General features: G+C 37.3%; 1 protein-coding gene across 9 annotated transcripts in view; it reads right to left on the reverse strand.

Annotated features, from left to right (window-relative positions):
• OTUD7A (OTU deubiquitinase 7A) overlaps positions 1–23658 on the reverse strand; it is a 140231-nt gene that overhangs the window by 61636 nt on the left and 54937 nt on the right. Inside the window, exon 1 of one of the 9 annotated variants that reach the window (XM_030456738.1) lies at positions 711–772. The exons of the other annotated variants lie outside the window; for them this stretch is intronic. The gene's annotated coding sequence lies outside the window, so the exon portion shown is untranslated. Of the gene's footprint in view, positions 1–710; positions 773–23658 lie in introns of those variants that run through there. 9 annotated transcript variants of the gene reach the window in all.

Genomic DNA, 23658 nt, shown 5'->3' on the forward strand with positions numbered 1-23658 from the left:
GTCCAAAGCTCTAATTTAAGACATAATGAACCTCTTGGTTATGTTTATTGCTGCTGACTTTTATTATCTATGCTAACATCATTCAGTCACAGAAAACAATGATTGTTTGAGAGCCAAAAGCTAAAGATACCTTTTTACCATGGAAAATTAGCTTTTATTTAAAGATCCTATATACAACACATCCTTCTATATCACATAAAGCAGAGACACTTCTTCCAGGCCCATGCTAGAAGGCTACCAAATTTAAACTCTCAAGTTTATCAATAACCAACATTCATCTTCTGAAACAAAAGTTAAAATATTAATTGATCAAACTATGGATGTTATCCCCTGTCTCTACACAGCTTCTTTATACTTTCTCATAAAAACTACTCTGTACTGACTCAAAGATGATGCTAAAACCTAGTAGGTTTGAAATTGGATTCCTCCTCCTGGAAACTGGATTCCTCCTCCTTCTCTCTGGCACTGGTTCGGGCCACTTGGTGCCACTTGCACCTTTTTATTTGCTCTGATACTGTCTGAACAGTCTGTGGACCACATCATCTCACTCAGCCAAAAGAAAAAAAACTACCTTTGTTTTTTTTCTGGGGCAGATTGAATCATCACACAGAAGTGTCTGCAAAAACACCATAGGCAGTAAAAATCAGGCAACATGAAGCAAGTGGGGTCAAGAATCTCATTCCTTCAGTGCCACTCACTTTCCAGATTACCTCTCAACTTTTGTGGATCCATAGCTTCAGTATACTGCAGCTGCACTGCCTACAGGGCAGAACTGAAGTCTTCTCCACAGTGCTGCTGGCCCAGGGAGCAGGCAGGTACCTTCTGATGTGGTGATACCTCAAAAACCAGCCTGTGCCTTGAGTCGTATACAATTCAGTTGGGCTGGAGCTCAGGTCTGTGGCCTTTAGTTCCATCTGGCACACAGCTGGTGTTCCAAAGAAATATTAAAATTCAGGTCTGCACACTTCTCAGCAATCTCAAAAGAAAAATCTGCAAAAATAGCACCAACCCTACCTGTTCTAGAAAACTGATGCAAAAAAAGTTGATTGGAATCTCTTCCTTTTCTTCAATAGCCAAGAAGAATTTTACCAAGACTAAGAAAGACTCAAATACTTGTCTAGCTACAAATCATTAAATTAATCTAACCCTACGTGCTGTCACAAAAGCAGCCAGCTACTCACATCTATCATAAAACGTGGTTTTATCTTCCCAATACTGTGAACATCCTACACTTTAATGTACATAATTTTTTTTAAAATGCCAATAAGTAAGAGCTCTTTTTTTCTTAGCCATTGAAAACTCAAAATTCTCCATTAAATGGATTGGGGTTTTTTTGCACGTTAAAAATGGTATGGATCTAATTGAACTCCAGAAGTAGATTGTGACTATGTAATTACCTATACAGTTGCATTAAAACATCTTAAGAAAATAGGAACAGAGGAACACAATGATTGGAAAAATACCTTGGAAAAAAGGGGTAAATTTTATAAAGTGCCTAGCCTGATAAACTCATACCAGTTCTGTTTAACCTTATGAAGAAAATTGGTTTAGTTTTTAAATACAGAACTGTCTGAATTATCCTATTGTTTCAATAAAAGCACATTCTGTAGCCTTAGTTCCATTTAAGGAATGCATCTAAGGGATTAAAAATGATGTCAATAAAAGCACATTCTGTAGCCTTAGTTTCATTTAAGGAATGCATCTAAGGGATTAAAAATGATGTCACATTCCACACCTATAAGAGCCCTGAGATAGATAATTCAAATCTTAATTCTTCTTCCCCATCTAAACCACCTACAGGACTTCTACAATACCTTCTGGAAAATGCTTGTTTCCCCTTTAATAGTCAGAAAATTGAAAGGGAACCCACAGAAAATGATCACATAAAGATTATAAGTAAACGAGAACATGAATCTTAAAAATAATATTCAGTATAGGGCTTCCTAGCTTTTTGTTAGCACATGAATTCACTTTTTCCTTACAAACTCTCAAGAATTGTACTGTACTGTGCACAAAATCACAGACATTAAATTCCAGTTCTAAGTTGTTGCTCTCTCTCACATCACCACTGGTAGCAACATAAAAATATTAAAGCAGTTTTCTATATGAATAATATGAAGTCAGCAAGTGCATCGATGTAGGCTTCAAAATAATTGTAATTTGGCTTATTATACATAAGGTTTTCTTTTAAAAATCCCATTTTCATTTATTTTGTCTTGAAGTTAAGAGTTTAAACCCATACAAGTCTCCTTCCATTATCAGCTTTATTATCATCATAAGGCTGTTCACATAAGAGCAAACACCTAGTCTCCAACATGACACTGCATATCTAAGATCTTTTGGATCATACAAGAAGAAATCTTCAATTCAGCAAGGTCAGGGAAAGCTTTCCATGAACTTCATCTATAAAAAACCTTCAAATATTGTGAACTGTATTACTAGGAAACAAACAAGAACCCCAGAGAAAGATCAATCAATAGATTTCATCTTTAAACAATGCTAAGAATAACTGACTTTGATCTGTGGAGTCTCATTTTCTGTGATTTGAAAACTTCCATATTATCAAGTGTTTCAGTTTAAAACACAAATGTAAAACATACTTCTCTATTTGTGTGTGCATAGGCATGTATATATAAAGTAATAAAATCTGCCTTCCTTGTTCATTATCGTTGCCCATGAACCTCTCAGATTTTGGTACAAGACAACAGATCCTGAACAAGTACCTAATCAGTAGTGTTCATTCTCTAATCGAAGACACTAATCAAAATTTCTAATTGCAAATCTTTTGTATTATACTCCATTATGGGCATGCAAATTTTTACTAATTTAATAGTATGTCCTTCATTCATACATAGGTGATAGAAGATAAACGACTTACTTTAAACATATCTTAATTTCTGGTCATTTCTCACTTATCTGCAATAAATTTCTTGGAAAAAGCTATTTCTAAATATTTTACACATGCAAAATACCCACAACAGTAACTGAATGAAGCCAAATTATTAACTTGCTTTGAAAGCTATCAGCAAAGCAACTTACAAGCATGCAGACACTTCAGTGTTAGACTACACTAGGAAAACCTGTTGCTAGAGAGCTGTACAAACTTAAGTAAGTGGAGTGCATTGTAATTACAAGCTAAGCTACACTCTTCTCAAAAATATATAAAATACAATCAATTCAAGTTACTCCTTCACTCTAAACCAACCACTCGGTTTGCTGATTTTGTAGGGAAAACAGTGCCACAGTTTTTCTCTTCAAGATTTCTTGACAGACTTCATCAGCTGCACAGGAACAGCTTCCCCTTCACAAATAATAAATGCAAATTTTCTTTTAAAAGAAGCACACTTTATTAAACACATCTCTAGATACAAACCTTGACAAGCTCCAAAGCCCACTAATGAAGCACAGCACTATACCACCATATTTAAAGTATCTGCTCAGGTGTGACAGGGTATTTCCAGTCACTACTGGATGAGAAAGTACAACTCAAAACCAGAGCATGCAGTGTGTACTGATGCCTAAAGACACACAGCATTGAGCACAGTCTCCTATTGATTTTAGTTCCAGCTCATGAGACCAATTTTCCTTTAAATCCTACCTCACCAAGTAAAGCTATTTACCCATCACCACTCACTCCCTGGCTAAGGCAAAGAGTGTATTGACTTGGAGGTTGCTGAGAGCTTCCTTTAAAAACTGGGAGTCTGCTCCTGCTTTGTCCGCCCGCAGAATCATCGCTTCTGCTCGGTCAGCTTCCTAGAACTGAGGACAGGGAGAAGCAAGGCAGCCTGTGCCCTGCCCCAGCAGCACGGTTCGGTTCGGCTCGGCTCGGCTCAGCCCCGGTAACTTCCAGCGGCTGCCTTGCGGGAGGTGCTTGGTTTGCCGCCCACCTGTGCCTCTTCCCGGCAGCTTCCCAGGGCTGAGGGGTAGGCGGGGAAAAAAGAATAGAGAGCGTCAAAGGGACTGGAACCCGGACAAGTCTGTGCTCTGCTCAGCGATTGCGTCTGCATCGTGAAATGCCAGCGGAGCAGATCTGACCTCCGCACAAGAGAATTAAGGCAAAAGAATGACTAGGGGAAATTCTCTCCCTGGTTTAATGAGGTGGGGGAGGGAGGCTACATTTTGAACCACAGACAATGACCCTTCTATCACCCAAAACGTGTATCTGTGAGACCAGATGTCACTGAAGGTTTTAGAAAAAATTACTCCAAATCTCTTGCTAAAACAAGGAAAAAAGAATTAAATCTTCTTGTTTTTCAGAGATGCTCTAAGTGGAAAACATGATGATTATACGATGAGCTGTCGCTCAGTTACAACCCACTCAGTTCTATTACTGCTCACACTACAGCTGCTTTAACATTCAGTCAGCTCCATTACCTTTTATATTCATTACATGCAGAAATTCTCAAATGTCCTTTATCACACAGGGCAATCCTTGCCCTCAGAGTCCTAACCCATTTCATCTCTTTTTGCTTTACCGGAAATTTAGGACTGAGTTGTGAAAGAGAGCAGGAACCCTGCTTCCATATCATTTGAATTTCTGCACCACACACATTTTTCTCTGCCCTTTCTTTTGCTCTCTAGAAGGCTGAGGTTATACAGTACAGTGCACCGTTTGCATATCAAAAGAAACAGCACTTTACACAAAAATGAAAAGCAGCCATTTTTCTGGTTTTAGTGACTAAGAGCTTAAGACATGAAAAGAATTTCCTTCCTCTAAATCTTTAGCTCCAAATGTAGGTGTAACTCAGTTTATCAAGACTTGTTCAGATAAATATCTTAAATATGAAGAAGCTTCCCCACTGCCACTGTTACCTGACACTTAACTGCTGAGGACAGAACTCATTTTCTTTACAGACCTTTTCCTTCTGGAGCAGTTAGAGTTCACTGTCTTACCTAAAACAACTTAATTGAGAAAAACAAGCAAACAAGCTCACAGGTCATCAGGTAGCAAATCCTTACTTATACACAACTGCCTGAATGGTACTGGCCAACTTACTGGGGTATTTCAATGTCTTTTTTCAGCTGGCCACCACGGCCTCAGACATACCTGATTTTGTTATTTAAAAAAGGAGGATGACTCTTCACTTCAACAAAAGAACACATACATGAACACTGTTCCAGGTTGGAGTAACATCATGAGAAGGTAGGCAACCTTGCCTTAAGTTTCTACATAGAGGTGGCCTTTTCTGAAGCAAAATGCCCTAAACTGGTGTGCAAAACACACACACAAGCTATAAGGGCAGAAAAGGTAGCACACCATGAATTCTAAGCTAACTTGTGAGATTCATCAAGTTTTGTCTGTGCACCAAGAGACACAGGCTGAATACTGTATTCTTGCACGTTTTTTCTCAGCTGCTGAACCTTATACCCTCAAGGCATCAGATCAAGTCCATTAACCTAAAATCAGCATCTGTCCTCCAGAAGGCAGACAGGCAAATAAAAACACAAAGACACTCATAGTTCCATTTCTGGGAAAGATTCTTCCTGAACCTGAAGATGAGTCTGGAGCCTAGTGCTTGGCATACTAATAGACAGGATGGACTAAAGGTACAACCTATCATATCTGCGTGAGAATAATTGGCCATCTTTATGTTATTCCCCTACTCTTTTTACTGACAATCACATATATCAGGCAGACGAGTGCATAAAGGCTTTAAAGGGGGTAAGAGAATGATGCAACCATGTCCCCTCTTCTGCGCTACATGACTGATTTTTGACATCAATTTGAATGGCTTCCCTGCCTAGAAACATACCTAGCCACCCACTCAGCCTATACAGAATGACAAATTGGGATTAGCAGAATGAATGACTCAGGGAAATACCAGTTGGTTACTCCAATGTCACAGTAGTACCAATACCAATAGTAGTGGGTGGTATCTGATCTGTCTTTGACCCTCGAAATCCTTCTACATCTACTTCCCACTGTTACAAATGTAGATGTGTTTCCAAGTCTTTCCATGAATACATTACTGATTTCATGAGGAAGATGTGTCTGCTTCAAACGGTTTAAAAGAAAAACAGATAGCAGACAATTGTTATTCTGAAGAGGACCATGCTATATCCTATGAGTACACTGTATTGCACATTCATTTCAGTAGTATTTACCAGTCAAGCTAGTTTATTATTCATGGGACATCTAAAACCCTTCTTAAATCTTCAGAGATGTCTGACCTATTTTCCTGTCTATCTTCAGTTACACTCTCATCATTAAAAGAAATTGAACTGGACCAGAAACAAGAACCAGGTTTTAAAAACCAGTCAGTGCTGGCAAACTCCCATTTTTCATGTTTCTTACCTAATAAAGTATAACGTATACAGTGCAACAGCATGTTCAGTTAACATAAGAAAATGTGTTTATGAGTGCATTGCTATTTGCATAGGAATCTCAATCCATTTTCATTCAAAAACAAATTTTATACAGTTCTCAAAACACATTTCTGCCTGACATGAAGCCAACAGTCATGTAACCAACATGGTTTTACAGATGATAAAGAGGATAATGGATCCACAGAAGACTGAGATCTCCGATGCGGAATTAAACACATCTTTCTAGAAGTACTTGATCTTGTAGGTTCTAGATCTGTGCTGATTTTTTCAGGACGCTGAAATCCGACATTCTACACAGGCAGGAAAAATAAATTAGAAATAAAATAAAGCCAGGTGTTGGAAAACCTGGCTTCTCCATAGCCTGGCTGGACATGGTTGGTTGGAGGGTGCCACATTGCCATATATTTAGTCCTACTCTCTGGCAGTTTAAAACAAACACAAATTAAAGGTCTTTCTTTAAAACTTAATAAACTAGTAAGAGATAAAAAGGACAAAGAACATAAATAGGTACTGACACTTGCCAAAGACCAATGTGATCTAAAGTAGCATAGCTAACCACTGACAGGTTCACAAGAACAGTCGAATTCAAACCAAGGATGATTGGATATGTATGAGTTGGAAGAGAGTGTTTTTCACAGCTCTGTTTCTCACTAAGCACAGAGAAGAAACTTAAAATTTCTAATTAAAAAAGCACGTATAAACCTCTCTGAGAAAACTACAAGCCAGGTGTCAAAACTGTCTTTTATGCCTTGCACCATCTTCAGTCCAATCCTGCCTTTCTGTCTGCCTGCCTGATGTATTCAGAGGTCATTGCTGGAGTCACTTCCTCTTGTCTGTCCTATTTAACTAATGTAATTCAACAGAATAAAACAAACTATTCCTGCAAAAGCAGGAAGCCACATGGTGAACTGTAGAATACCAAATATACCAATTCACTTGACTCAGTGGATACAAATTTTACCCAGAATACCTCACTGTAACCAACTGACACGAAAACAGAACAAATAATTCAGTAATCACACCTGCACCCGGAACACTCTGTCTTGTTCAGTTCTGAGGTCACCCAGAAAGGGGAGTTTGGAGTGCAGCTGCTGTACTTTACATAAACACAGAGCTGCCATGGAAATGTGAATGCTTGCTGTTCCCTCCTCCATCCCCCATTCCCTTCTTTAAAAAAATATAGTTTTCCCATATTCTTTGGAAAATATAAATTTCTATCCCACACTGCCTTTTGTGGGCAGCTGGGTTGCTGTGTTGGGGCGGGGTTTGTTTCGGTTGTGTTTTTTTGTTTGGTTGGTTTTTTGTTTGCTGTTTAATTTGAGAATGAAGCACATCACAAATATCCTATTGTAAAAGACAGAACCAGCTGATGATTTTAGTATAACACTAACAAGAAGATTCTTTACTGTTTCTATAGCAGAAGAAACAAAAACTTTCAGACCTACTTTTTCAAAAGCAGACAAGAGAGTGTCAAAGGACAAATGCACAACAATACAGAAAAGTGTGACAAACTGATGTTATATGTTTACATGGTTATAGACTTCTGGTGGCAAAAATGACTCAGAGCATGCACTCCTTCACAATGCTGTTGCTCTGACCCTCCTCCTCCACATCTGGCATTATACTAACCAAACAGCTTACACTAATGGAAAATAGTTACTGCCATTTGTCATGTGCTAAATGTATATTCACCACATCCTAAATACTTCACTTCTATGAAAAGCATTGCTCAGTATGCAATACCTATGTTCCTGAAACAAGCTGCAAAAGAGAAATGGGGGATGTTTCAGTATTGGCCAGATCCATTGTCCTAACAGCCAGAGCTCCTCACTGAAGCAAGCTGGGAATCCTGCTTCAATAAGCACGCTTAATGGCACCCATTCAAATTCTCAGATACACTGGCACAATAAGCAGGAAGTTCAGCAACACACACACAAAAATACTTGCACATTTCAATACATTAAAATATGCAGGACTTCCATTCTTCTCTATTCAAGTTCCTGTATATGTGTAAGAGGAGGAAGTAAAATTTAACATTTCATCTACAGATTGTGCTAGAAGCAGCCTCATGATGGGAGTGTGTCTCTGCCAGCCCAGCTGATGTCATCTACTGAAATGAGCAGCAAAATTACCATTGCCTTCAATAACAAAGAATCCTCTCTCAAGCTCAAAAATGCATCACAGTTGTTTTGCACTTTTACTAAGTGTGCTCACATTACATCAGCTTTTGCATCAAAGCTGGTAGTGCAAAGAGGAAAGCAAAGCCAATTTTATGAACTGTTGTAATCAAGCCTAGCATCATCTAGAGGGGTTTTTTGTTCCCACAGTTACAATGACATCAGACTACTCTGCCTATCTGGTACTTGGGGGCAATGATAGTTCTTCACCTCTGCTCACACACCTCTCTGTTCTTTTCCTCCTGTTTGTACATCCTGACACTTTAAGAGTCAGCTTGCAATGAGACACAAAACACTTGCCTCAAATCTCTCCCTCTTTTTCCCCTCCTTTCTCTCCATGTTTCCAACTATCACAGGCAAAGTCAAAACTTGACTTAACAAAGTGGAATGGGAGGAAAGAGAAATCTCAGGAATTTAACAAAGCACACCTAAAGACTGAAGTGGGTCATCATCTGCACACTGGAACACTGTTCAAATAACAGCTGCATTTGAAGCATAGCAGGTATTTATCCATACACAGAGCTGGCCTGGAAAGATTATGAAGCTGTCTGTCCTCCTGACAGCATAGAGAGATATTTAACTGGTACTCCAGCCCCACAGGCACCCCCACTGCACTTCAACCAAAAGGCCTGGTAGCTCAGCTTTCTGGTTTGCATGGGTCCATACATACGTTTCAAAAGGCTCCTCACAGATTTAAGTAACTTCCCTGCTCTGTATCAGTTTCTACACTTCTAAAATGGAAATAATTATACTAATCTTAAAAAGAACATATCAACTGAAGAGAAATTTATTCACTTTCTTTCCACATAATCCAGCCCTAGAATTCCCCATCTAATTAATTCTCTCATCTCAGACATAACCTCCAGGCCAGATATATTTGTGCTGGGCTCTGAAATTATCTTAGAATCCAGACCCCACAAACATAGAGTAATACCTCTAAAAAATTATATTTTGCAATTCTCATATGTACAATTTCTCATTTTCAAGCTGGGGGAAAAGCAGGGAAAAACCTCACTTTTTTTCCACAAAGTGAGTTCTCTTACACAGCCTTACCATTTACGAACTTGAACAGAATGTATTAAAGAAACTATATTTACACAAGGAAAATACTGTAAAACTTACTGACAAATTTAATGTTACTGAAACCTACCAGTATACTCTCAGTATACTTTGTAAGCTTTCTCACAAAGAGATTTCTAAAATCTGCCCAGCTGTATAGCACACACATATGTGCACAGTACTTGATATCAAAACTCCACTAAAAAACCCAAAGCATCCATCATCAAACCAAACAACTTATTCACCAGACAACCTCCCCTTCTTCCCATGTCTTCTTCTGTGTCTTAGTCCTTCCTATTGGAAGGAACCAATAAAGAGAAAAGAGCATGTTAGATACTTAGGTTTCTAGATTTTTTTCTTATGGATTGAATTAGACCTTTTGCAAGGCTTAAGAAAGGCAAGATTGTGAAACACCTAAACCACAGTAAAAGTAACCTTGACATATACTGAAAAAGACTGAATGTCATGCTGGACAGTTCTGTACATAAGATTAACATTTATTTCTTTTGTTATCCATCTCCTATATTCTGAAGTCATGTAAGTATTTTTAACAGTTATAATTTTTTATAATATGTAGACAATAAAAATAATATCTTATATAGCTGAACTGCTTACTTCAATCCCTAAAACAGATGCTTTTTATTTGCTAGTAGTCTTTATCATTAAGCAGAGAGAGCACAATCCCTTCACATCTGCTATTACTTTCCAGCAGCTTACTCAGTAACATGCAATGAATGTACAAAAATTTTAATAGCTACAAGTCAAATGCACTAGAAAAGAGGTATTATAAAAAATGGAAGTATGTTTTTATGGACAGAAAATAATATTATGTACATATTGAAATGTACATGTATATTACATGGATATATAATCTATTTTATATTTATGTTGCATTTATACATCTGTATACTACTCATATTTATCTAACCAGACATACTTTTATCTACAGGTAACTAACATCAGTGTTATTAACACAGGTTGTAACATTTCATTATCCATAGGCCTATTCCACTGAGGCCCAGATGTTTTAGCAGAAGAGGGAGAGAAGTAGTTCCATAATTTTAATGTGGTTGATAGGAAACATGTTTATAGCAAATATCTTTGTTTTATTAATTTCTACCCAAAATTAAGAGGTATCAAAATTATAATACTTGGTTCATTAGCTTGCTTGCCTTTTTTTTTTTTTTTTTTTTAAATGTCTGTGTCAAGGCTTTACATTGTGCAGAAACTAACAGAGATTTTCTAGAGGACATTCCATAATATCCATCAAGACTTTTTTTCCCCTAAACTTTTCAACAGTTCTTCTCTTCCTTCTCTGGCAGAAGAAGTCAAATTACAACAAGATGATATGTGTCTCCTTCTAGTTTTACGTTATGTGCATTAAGCAGTATATAATAAAATACAGCTAGAATAAATTGTATTAATCCATCAAATATATTGTAAGGTAATTATGTTCCATTTAATTTCAAAAATCTTCCAGCACCATTGATTTCATGCCTTTATTTAACATGCAAGATCTTGAGATTTTTTTATTTTTTTTTTACAGACAAAAAGATGAAGAATTCTGTGTCAGAGGCAGTGATGAGGAAAGGCAAGAGTTTTTAACAAAGTCACACATTCCACAGCTCTTCACAGTGGCCAAGATGAATCTGTCACATGTTCTGTTGGCAGGGTGGAGAAAGATAATAGCCTGCCAGGTATCTTGAACTTGATCCCACCCAGGTTTGCTCCTTTGCCAGCTCCACTCAAAAAGAGTGCAATCACCATCAGGTGAACCATTCCTTTATAGAAACACTTTTCAAGTGCATAAGATTATACCAGTAAAGTCTTTCAAATAACCAAGTAAAACATTTCAAAATATAGTCACCTGCTGTAGAGATACACAAAGCAATGAGCTACAAATTGCTGTACTAAAGTAAAATGAAGAACAAAAAAACTGATAGAAGTACAAAGTGATTCAAAACATTCAGAAAGTACAATTTACAGGTAATTTAAGCAAGCACAACTTTTCAATGTAAGAACTACAGAAATTTATTGGAAACTAAATGAAGTAGGATGGTATGTATTTAAAGATGTTTTTTCACATTTCAGCTTGCTAATGATTTCATTTCTTGTAAGCAAGACAGTGGGATAGAGATGAGTTATGGACTGCTCAGAAAGAACAGAATCTATAATATAAAAACAGCACTGTCTGGTAACATAGATACTGTCCTAAAAGAAGAAAAAAAAATTTTACCCTAACTATAAGTGACTGAATTCTGCTCAAGGAAATACTCCTGAGTCTACCTCAGTTTCATCAGCTCTACCTTTACACTGAAAAAAACCCCTAATCTTATATGTTAAAAGACTAAACTTCTATGCTGTTGACAACTAAATATGTCAATTAACAATGACATATGCAGCAACTTATTATTTGTAAACTTCAGCAAAAGAGATCATCCTTCCAGGAAAGACAACGGTGTTCCATGATGACACTGGCAGAGCATCTTTACATTTGAATAAAATCAAAATGGATCCAGAGTACTCACAGCTTCACATTCAATGGAAAAATTGTCATACTGCAGAAGTAAAACGCTGCTCAGATCAAGAACAGAACAAAGTCTCTGCCTAAAATCCCTACCTGTGCAACTGTGCTGGTGAATAGAAGGACACTGGGCAGCACAGGAAAAAACAGACCAAATTTGAGCAGTCACAAAATATAATGGGGCTTGAAAGTGGAAGTGAATTAAGTTATAGGCTGGAGTCAAAGCAGAGCAATTGACCATAAACAGAGTCTCAAGTAGTACACAGTTATAGTATCATTATACCAAATAGCACAAAGGAGCCTGCAATGTTGTTTAAAAAACCCTTCCCTTATAAAAAACAGGAACAATGGCTGACAAAATCAGCCCTGGTCTTCAACTGTGTCCATCTGTGACAAGTTAATTGTGGTATTTCCCACTGACACACAAACTGAATCAGAAAAAAAAACAAACACAAAAAGAGGATGAGCTGTCTAATGCAGAAGACAAGAAAACAAAATCTAGTTTTTGTCTTTCAGTATCTCTTTTACTATGGTCACCTATCAAAGTTGTCTTACAGATAATATGCCATGGCAACAACATAGCAGAAGAGATGCCCCATCCTAGGCTCCTGCTTTGCCAATGTTTTACCTGGGAGGCATCCTAAGAATTGAACTACAGCTCAAACTTTAAACAGAACAGAAAAGCTTTTAATATACTATGCAAAACATCAAATCAATTAACACTGTAGATCATCTTCGGGATATCATTCACAAGTCTTAAACAGCTTCTGAAAAGCCCCAGCAGAGATGTACTTTGTGTGGGATAGTCAGATGTTCCCAAGGGCTGGTGCTGCTCAGTGCAGCCCACGTATTTCAGAACAAAAAAGTCCACAACTTGCACTGTGCTTCCCAAGAATCTATGCAAGCTGCTCCAGATACAACAGGTTTCTAGAATTTTTTTCCATCTCTCTAATTACATCTCAGCAACTATTCACAATAGAGGGTGAGTGCTTTAGGGAAGGACTCATCACTAAAGGATTTCATAGAATCATCATTGAGATGAACAGGAGCTCTGGAGGCCACCCCATCGAAGCCCAAGCTCAGGCAGGGCCCCCTAGAGCCATTTGCCCAGGACCATGTCCAGCTTTTAAGTATCTCCACTGATGGAGATTTCACAACCTCCCTGAGCCTGTGCCAACACTCAAGTCACACTCACAGTGAAAAAGATTCCTGATGTTCATATGGCACCTCCTGTGTTTCAGCTCATGCCTCTGCCACCAGTTCTTCAGCACTGTTACTTTTACAGAAGTGTCACACCTAAAGCTTTAACTATCCCAAACAGGCAACCACACAACCCCCCGTGTTTACAAAGCAGTTGAAAGATAACAAGAATCATTATAAAAGCCCAAGGGAGCACATGAGGACAATCATGTTTAACCTCAGTCAAATAAGATTTCAAAGCCTAAAAAGGCATAACTCAAACAACGTTATTGACTATTAGAAATCAGAGTTTCTCTGAAAGGAGACATCATCCCAGTGCTGGATGTATGGAAAGCCAATAATCAAATGGCTCTGAAAGAAGATCGAGCTTCATTGCTGCCTTACAAATGCACACAGCTACCTGATCTCCTTAATGCTTGCTGTCCTATTCCAGCTGGCACCAAGTAGAAGACTGACTTGCTCCATATGCTGCCCACTGCAATATGGTCCCACCCCCACCATTTCAATCTAGTGAGATTCACTAGAAGCTGCTGCATAGGAAACTGACATCTTTAATGATGCCTTCCATTGCCATTTAGGATTTTCCTGATACAAAAACAACCCCAGTATTTAGGTCAGATGGGACACAAAGTTCTCTGTCATGTCCAAGCTGGGTTTATCAGCCATGTGCAAATCACTCCTATTGCACATACATGGTGCATCTGATCTGAACACATACTGTCAAAACATCTAGGATTTCTGTGCATCTGTAGCTCCAGAGGAACTATGACTCCAACTGAATGTCCCATGGCCTGATTAGAGCCACTGCAGGAATTCCCAGGCAACCATCCAAATGCCTTACAAAGCACCCAGACAAGAACCAACCTCACACAACTGTCAGACGCAAAAACCCACGGTATCCCTGAAAACAAATCACTGAAACAGGACAGAAAGCTCTTTTTAGGTAGAAGCTGAATTTCTGAGAACTGGCCATCCCAACAACAGCTTCAGGAAGTTGATACACCATAATACTACTTGTTTGGTTCCAATTCACCGGAAATTTTAAAGCCCTGGTGTGTCTGTGTGTCTACAAGTGAGCAGAAAATCAAGTTGTTCTTCCATCACAGCTTTACCCTCAAAAAGGAATGAAGCAACACAGTCTATATTCTCCTGATCCTTGTGAAATTTTGGTTCTAGACAAATGTTCTTTATTGTTGAAGAAGATATTAACCAACATATTCAAAAGAATGAGCTCCCTGTTCAGATTATCTACATCTCCCTTTTAAAAACATTTCTTAACAACATGAGAACAAAACCAAAAAAATCACTACCATCTTTCAAGAGGGTTTTTTTGGATAGATTAGCTTTAGGGTTTCATGCACATACATGTATTACAGAATGTGAATACTTTGTCATAGTAAAAAGAAAACTCTACTTCTGTAATCATGTGTTCCAGGGTCACCAAAAGGAAAAGACAATTCCAATTCTATGACCTGTTTATAGGGGCAAAACAAACACCAAACTGCCAATTCCCACTGTTTTAACCTGAACAGCACAGGGGTCTTATGGACAAATACTGAAGAGATGGCTGGTGAGAAAGTTCACTACACTGTAATCAGTTCTACCCCACAATCTGTGAATGTCTACAGATGACCAGAAAGAACTTTTAAGAACCTAACCTGAAACATGATTTTTTGTTGAATTTGGGTGAATCCAAACAGACTTCCAGCAGAGAAATTGCCTACACAAGGCTTTTACAACCCACCATAAAACGTGCATCTTTTATGTACATTTAGCATTTCAGTTTGTTTTCCTAACAAGTAAAGGTTTCAAAATTATTACCCAAAATGAAACAGGCAGAGAACTGTCTGGCAGCTCAATGAAGACATCTGCTTCTGAATGAATACAAAGAGCAAATATTAATAACATAGGTGTTTGTACTTGGACAAGGCCAGTATTTACTCTATTGGTAATCCTGTCCCCCATGGACTATTCCAAATGCACAGACAACTGGAGCCAAAGAGAACAGATTGCAGACTCAGAAGCAATAGCTGAACAATGCTTCTCTTGACCTTGCAGGCACTTGTCAGACCCAATTGAGGGCTGTAAGCACCCTTGTGCAAAAAATACTGCAGTGCTACCTGACTTGGAGAGATCACTGAGAATCTCTGATCAATCACTAGGAGGGGTTAAGATAAAGCCACTAATAAAGAAAAGTACTTGTTTTCCTCATAGCATCATATCATCTTGTACATCTAAGTAGAAGAGATAAAGCAAAAAAAACTTAGAATGGAATTTCCCTCAATCCTGCATTTCCTTCCTTCTGTTGGCTTACAATACCACATGAAAATAGAACAAATAAGCCTGGAGTTTCTTACCTAATGGACAATAAAGTTCCTCAGTCAGATATTGCAAACTTGAGCTAGCTGCTTGTGAGCATGTAAAATTTCCTATGGAAGAGTCCTGCTGAAGCAAGTCAGCAATGACCTCAGCTGAACCCTCAAGCTATTTTTTTTCTTAAACCAGATAATTAGCATAATTTACTTTCTATACAGCTCTATATAACCCAATATATTCTCCATTTTAATACCGATTTCTCACATTTTCTTTCTAGGTCCTCGAGGCGCCATAAATTCAGTTTAAAAACACCGTTTAGTTATTGCAACAGATTTCAAGAACTAATAAATTACCAAAAGAAAAAAGGGTCAGAAGATCTTCAGCAAGTCTAGGAGCACCTGATGCTGTTCTGTGGATCAGAAAATTACCATCACCTACTGTATGTTGTTCGTAGTTTACTGGCATTCATCCCTATTATATCTCTGCACTGTGCCAGTGGACAGATGGTAGAAAGGTGCAAAACACGTAATGGACATAAATCAGCTGCATGATAAGGAATTGGGATATTTTTCCATTATATGCAGAGTGATGTAAAGAATTTAGAAACAGACACTTCCGTTATGCTAGAACCAAGAGCAAGGAATAGCAAATACATTTACAAGCATGTATATATAAAGCAAAGGTGTATCAGTATATTCCTATGTTTTTAAAATTTAATTATTTTAGATGCCAGAAGAGAAATCTATTTTTCCTTCCTTCTCTGGTCTTCAATTACACCCATAATGAGCTATACAGAAAAGTGGTGAAGCATATTTATAGCTTGTGCAAAAAGAAAGAAAAAAAAGGAAGTTGGTCAAAAATTAGCAGAGATGGACCCAACAAAAGCCTGTAGTATGTCCTGCAATCAGCTTACAATGCTCATCGGTTTTTACTCACATGGACTGCCCTGAAGGTCAGTACCTTAGGATTTACAACAGGTACAAATTCATACAACTAGGCACTTCCTCTGAAAAAAAACATCCAAACATTTCTTTATTTATTCTGTTAGTGGCACTGGGTGACATGAAGACTGAAAAAGCTTTTTTTATTAACCATTTTTTCATTACATGCAATGACCAAAGGAAAACTTTTTTTATTTAAAAAAAATATAAAACAGCAAAATCGATTTTTCAGTTAAGACCTGTAATGCTAAAAATCATAATTAGGGAGCTGCACTGAATTCACTCTGAAAACTTGGCCAAATGTTTACTTTTTTAACCTGAACTTACAATGTGTTCTTATTTAGACATTTTAATGTACATTAAAAGAAAAATTAAAGTTACAACTGAACCCATATCATACATAAATATATACTCTTTCTTCAGTTCTCTGGACTGCTGTTTGGGTTTGGTGGATTTGTTCACTTTTTGCTGCTTTTTTCTTACAACTGAGTAGTTTCTGACATGTAAAACCTAATTTTTCATCCTGACTATTTAAATACCTTCAGAAAACCCCAAATTTTAGGAAAATCACTAGTAATGATTCATCATAGTTAGATAACAAATGAAGGGGGAATCTTAAACAATGCATTTTTAACTCCAGGGTTTCAAACAATTAAATTTATCCTGAGTACACCATCATTATAAAAATTGCTATTTAAGCCTTGTATAAATTTCAGAACAACATTTGAGCAATTAATAAAATTAATTCAGAGTACAGTAGTGTAATTCAGGGACATTGATCATCTAGCTCCTGTATTCCACAAGCCAAAGGAATTCATTCTGTCATCTCTGTATCAAGTCTGTGACTTTAATTCAAGCTATGTAATTAATTTCAGGAAGACAAACAGCAGTGATTTAAAGCCTTGAGCTCATGGAGAACACATCAGATTTCAGATATTTAGTTAGACCTGCCACTGAAAATCTGGAGAACAGCCTGCACTACCTAGCTCTGGTTTCCAAGTCATGGTTCTCATTATACTATCCCCATGCTAGACTTAAAAATCCTCTCATCAGAAGTCTATAAAGAAAACACTTTGAGTTTTGGAAAGCTTATTTTGTAAGAGCAGATTACAGAAACTTTTAGCTTCTGCTCTTCTTTCACATATTTGCAGATCACTGCTCCTACAGCACTGAAACCTGCTCTCAATAAATAAATTATAAAAGATTTCTCCCGGTACAGTGATACTTTGCTGCAAGTTATAACTGCAGCTACCTCGGTGCTGCAGGCAGCCAGCAGGATGATGTGTGACAGCACAGAAGGCTCAGGCATTCAGAAGGAGGACCTGACAGTCACAGCCATTTGGTTTTCTCTCTGCAGTGCTCACTGCCACTTTGTACCCTGACAGCTGAGGGCACCAGTAAATCCACTCACACGCTCACCTTGCTTGTTTTAAACCTTTGGACTGTCAGGCATAGCAAGAGGCTTTTATTTTAAGACATTTTGTCAGGAAGTAGTGCAGCTCATAAGACATCACAATTTCTTTTTCATTCATAAAAGGGCAGCCTGAGACTTATGGGAAAATATTTCAGTAACAAATACAGATCTGTCCAAATTGCACACATTTTCATGGCTCTTAGTAAGGGTGATGTGTGGGCCCTGAGAGATCTTGGACCTCACATATACCTTTCCAGAACAAATTTCACAATTTTGCTAGGTGGCTTCTTATTTAAGCCAGTACAAGAGACAAAAATTTCAAATAATGTCTGTAAAGCAAAAAGAAACACATCTACTGATACGGAAGAGGAACTGATCAACAGGTATTCAATTGATCTTCAAAAAAAAAACCAAACCCAAAAAAACCCCCTCACACCTGTTTGAAATAGAAAAATCCTCTGGGGACACTCTTTTCAGAGATGTGACATGCTCAAGTTAAAATCTTGAAACTAGGACCTACTAGGTTAAAATCACTAATCAGGTTAAAATCACTAGTAAGTGATATTATTACAAAAGGCCACACTGTGATAGAAGTACACACAGGGCACTGAGCTACAAAACTCCAGATAAACTTCTTTTTGTTACTTCCTAACTTCTCAGTCCCTGAATGCCCAACCATAATCTTTCACTAACACAGCTCTGGCTCTTGAAGAATGTTTTTTTTAACTGTTAGCTTATCATAAAAACACATAAATTGTCTTTCATCTATATATTACAGAACAACAGAACAGTCTTTACTGTGCTGTTTGCACAGCCACAAATGCCTTTTTCAAACAAACTGCTGGAACTGTTAGATTAATTTTTATTATCAAGTATGTTATTGGACTAGAACCTGACCAAACTGCCTGAAAAAAATCCATATCTTGATATTTAGGTCTCAAAAAGGATACTATCAAGGGCCTAGAAAGTTTATTTCATTTAAAATGGCTGTTATAGGAACTACTGATAATAGCAGGCAACCCAACAGTGGAGTAGAGTTAATGGCTTTGAAATCCAAGAAGGATTAAAATCTTAATTGCTGTGACATCCAGTAAACAATGAAATGGATCTCAGTGTGATTTTGTCTCTCTGATGTCAAAATGTCAATAATAAAACCCTTCTATATTCTAATTCTTATAGTTGCATCCTAGCAGATAAGCATCCTCCCATCTCAAAAAAACCAACCTAGATATTTTGCCCATTATTTCTGCAGTACAGATGAGAATTACTGAGTCTCTCTACAGAATCTACTATCTCCTGGACACTTCTCAGAAGAATTTTAGTGCTCATTAGAAGAGATATTTCAATCTCAGAGACAAAGGTCTTTGAGAAACTGCAACCACTGCTGCAATACTGATCTTGCAAAGACAGATTTTGGCACCCAGAAGGTGTAAGACACCACGGCTCTGCAAATTATTTGCCTTTCCAGTATTAGCAAATTAGAGGAACAGAAAGAGAGTTACACTCACTGAAGACACTGACACTGCATACATCTAATAGGGAATAACAGCTATTCTTGACTAGCCTTTAAAAAGCCTATTAAAAAATAAAACCAAAACAAAACAAATAACACCCCCAAAGACAGTAACTAATGAAAACAATTATGTCAGCTTCAGGTAGAAACACTTTGGTGTCACACTCATTTTCAAGATCTTTCTAGCTGAAAAGAATGAGAAGACCAAGACTACTGGGGAAACAAAGCAAAAACCAATAATAAAAAAAAAAAGGACAAGAACAGAGATACAGGCCACAAAGGAAAGAAAAACATAGTGTTTTGGGTATCAACAAAACAAAAGGTATAGCAGCCTACACCTCTTTTAGAGGCCTTTCTTACTGCATGATTTTGATGAGCAAATAACTTCAGTGATACCACAGACACTGTATAAATGATAAGACTTTTTTTATGCAATTAGGAAGCCTTCTAGTAAATAGCACTTAAGTGCAACAGAATTTTCTCAATGTCCAAATAATATCAGAATATTTAGTGTACCATACTGCATCTGACAGAAACAGCTGTTTCTCCAACACTGGACATAGCTGTCTAGGAAAGCTTCAAAGTCAAGTGTTACTATGGCTGGAGAGAATCTTGTGTTTTAGCATTCCAAAATCCTTTTCATGAGCTTGGCTCATAGAATTTAAATTCTTTACCTTTAAATGAAACCTGGACAAGGTGATAAATATTTCACAAATATGAATATGTTAATGATGGCAAGGAAAGTTATCCTCAATAAAAGTTGCAGAAATTGTAAGGTCCCTCTCCTCAGTAAAGAACAAGTGGACAGTACACTGAGAAGACTATGGGCATATACACAGAGGCTGGTGAGAAAAGAATTAACAAGGAGTCTTCAAGCTAGTCAATTATCTTCTTTGGTACTTAGCTCAAAGCAGCATATTGGAAATATACAAGATTAGTTATTTACGCCCATCTGAAACCTTTTTTCCTCAGCTGCAGGAAGCAATCACGTCAAAAGCTGTTTGGACTTGGATATTCCACAAAATAACACATGCTGCAGAAACGCTCTTTCCTATGTTCTAACTTTTCCTGCTTTTTTTCATTTACACAGATATTAGCTGCCAAAATAAATTTCAAGTTTGATGATAAGAAAACACCTTCTAAAATTAGCAGTAAAATAGCTAGAGAAGCAAAGTTGCTGCCTTGGTGAACCAGTAATTCATGCAAAATCTGTCAGAGAATCAAATTTTGATATTTGCCAGAGATGCAAATATTACTGGAAGCTAAGCTGGCAAACCAAATTATCAGAATACAGTCCCAAAAGCCTCTTGGCTTTTGTTCAATCAATCAAATTATTGAGAAGACAGATAATCCTGCTGAGATAAAAAACCAAAAGAGCGGGGAAGAAGAAACTGACAAAATGCATTAAAGTTACCAGAAATAATGTTATTTAAAGGAAATAATCCAATTCCTGAAAAGAGAAACAAATATAAAAGCTCGAAACACAACAAGTACATCAAGTTACCAAATTAATAGCTAGAAAGCTACTGCAGCAATATATATGTCACTGCTAAATTCCCTTCTCAGTTAAAAGATAAAGGCTCCAAAACTCAGTATTTCTGCTTTTGTATTTTTGCTTTTGTACTTTTCCTTTTGTATTAACTGCATTTTTCACTGAATACAGCTACAGCTCAGCTGTTGCAGAGAGACAATTACAAATGCAGATCCAGCAGTGAAAAATCGTTGTGTATGTTTTCAACAGCAGCTCTCAAGCAAATGCAAACCCTATTGCCAGAGCAAAGGAGAACTCTTGGAGCAGACTCTCCACCTCTCTCTTCAGGAACAGCAATTTCTAGAGTACTGCAACAATAGTTATTTGCCTCAGTACCTAAAAAAACCCAGCCTAGCTTATCAATCAGACATGCATTCTCTGTAGGGAAAATATATATGGGTACCAAGAAAAAAAGAAAACACCATTCCTTACAGGTGAGCAATATTTTTATCAAAATAAGTCTGTTATAACTGAACAATAAGATCTTTACACAATCTTTAACTACCCAGTTGCACAGATGGCTGTATAGACACTATAGTTAAGTTACCAGGCTTTCAGGCTCAAATTCACAGCCTAAACTGCCCCATTACAATCTGATACTTGTTTGGTTAATAAAATTAATTTTAAAATTTAGTGGATTTTATATACCATGCAAGAACTTAACCTCAAAAATATGGAAGGTTTTGAAGCCTAAAGAAAAGAAGATGGTTAAGTCATACATGTACACTTCTAGATTTGAGGTATCTCTTTTCCATTTTTATGTAGTTGCTTTGGTTTATAGCTCATTCACTTAGATATGTGTTAAATCAACTTCTCACTTTAGTCCAAAGCATTTTAAACTAAGCCTTAAGTATCAGATCTCATCCTCCACTATATGGAATCTTGTATGTTAAAGCTGATTGTTTTTCAGAAAGATGCCATTAAAATCAACAGCTCTTCCTAAAGTGAAAACACACCAAACTATTCACAAACCTTGTTTTAACATCTTACAGATTTATAATCTGGCCTAATAAAAAAGATAAATTTTTCAAACTTAGTCTTAATGTATCTACCGAAAATGTGAAACATGGAGGAAATGTAAAAGGAAATTTTCCAAAACAATTTTCTAAACAACCTATTTATTCCATTATCTGAAGTAGAAATTGGATCTCCCATCTGCCATCTAGTACTGGTAGCCTTCATGACATTTCTGATTAGATGAAAGTCCCCTCTCCTCAGATAAAGCAGTTATATCCAATCATGCAAGTCAAGCTCATTTGAATCTTCTAAAAGGTAAAAGAGGTAAATACTTCTTCTGAAAAGGACGTTTTCATCATCAGAATTATGATAAAATAACGGCATGAGAAACAGCAAGTCAGAACTTTTAACAACTCTACTGCTTCACATATTCTGGATTAAAATTGTATTAGTGACTTTAAAAAAAAAAAAATAAGCATGATTTTTACTGTCCTACTTCTCAAAGAGTTAGGAAATGCAGTGATTGTGTTCATCAGAAGATGCCTGCAGGCCTGTGGGAATATGCTTACTTATACTTTCATTTGTGATCCAAAACTGCTTCTTCATTTCTGGGGCCTTGCCCACAAGAAGGCTCACATACTTTTATCTCTGAATTTTGTGTCTTAATGCCTTTGCAGAGATGGTGTTGTACAGCCTTTGATTTGTGCAATAAAAAAAGGACTGCATTAGTGTCAGAAATTTCTGAAAGAATTGGAACTTGTGAGCTTGTTTATATCTTCAGGGAGGTGGGGGATGACAGATTTCACTGACATTTGTGCTCTTGGATAGCACTGAAATGTGAAACCAAAATGGTCATGCCGTGCATGTAACTTTCTCCACAGCACTGGAAAACAACTACCCTCTTCCAAAATTACACATAAAAAAGAACAAATGCTCCATGATAGCTGCTTTTCACAAAGCTCATGTAAATGGTTTTTAACCACCACTGTCTGGCCCAAAGCTTAATTCCACTGAGCTGCTCAGAACAAAGGATGGTGATTAAAGGAGCACAGTGGCACTTCACATGCTATTTTTGTGGTATACTAGCAACAATATCACAGATTAGCATCCCTAATGTATTTTGGAATTCCACTACGTGGCTGCAGTGTACTCCAACCCAAAAATCTGACTGACAGGCTACAGTCCACACTTGTCAATATAGCTGAAAACTACTGGTTTCATATAAAGCTGCATTGATCTGATTTTAATACCTTGCAGCACAGAATGTGCTGGATCTGATTACCAATGCTGAATTGCAGAAAGAGGTTGAATATGCAATTGTGCTGAGCTATCAGGTAAAATTCAGTATATCAAAGACTTCTTATCCTTTTCAGAATACAAGTATCCCTGCCAGTCAGTCTCTCCTCTGGAGAGATGTAGTAACCCCTTCTTTTTTTGAAGACATTTTCCTGATTATGAAATCCAAGGGACTCACTACACACAGTAACTTATACTTTATAATACACACAATGATGAGAACAGATAAGTTGACTCCAAACCTAGTAAGTAATCTGTCCTTGCAGAATTTCAACATTTTTTGAACATCAGCATTCATGTATGGAATATTATGCTATTAATCTTTAACTACCATGCTCTTTTTGATACAGAAAATCTTCACATCTTACTTACTGGGACCTAGTGTCAAAGATCTCCAGAGATC

This window comes from Calypte anna, chromosome 10 (genome assembly GCF_003957555.1).
Source record: "Calypte anna isolate BGI_N300 chromosome 10, bCalAnn1_v1.p, whole genome shotgun sequence".
Lineage (NCBI taxonomy): Eukaryota > Metazoa > Chordata > Aves > Apodiformes > Trochilidae > Calypte > Calypte anna.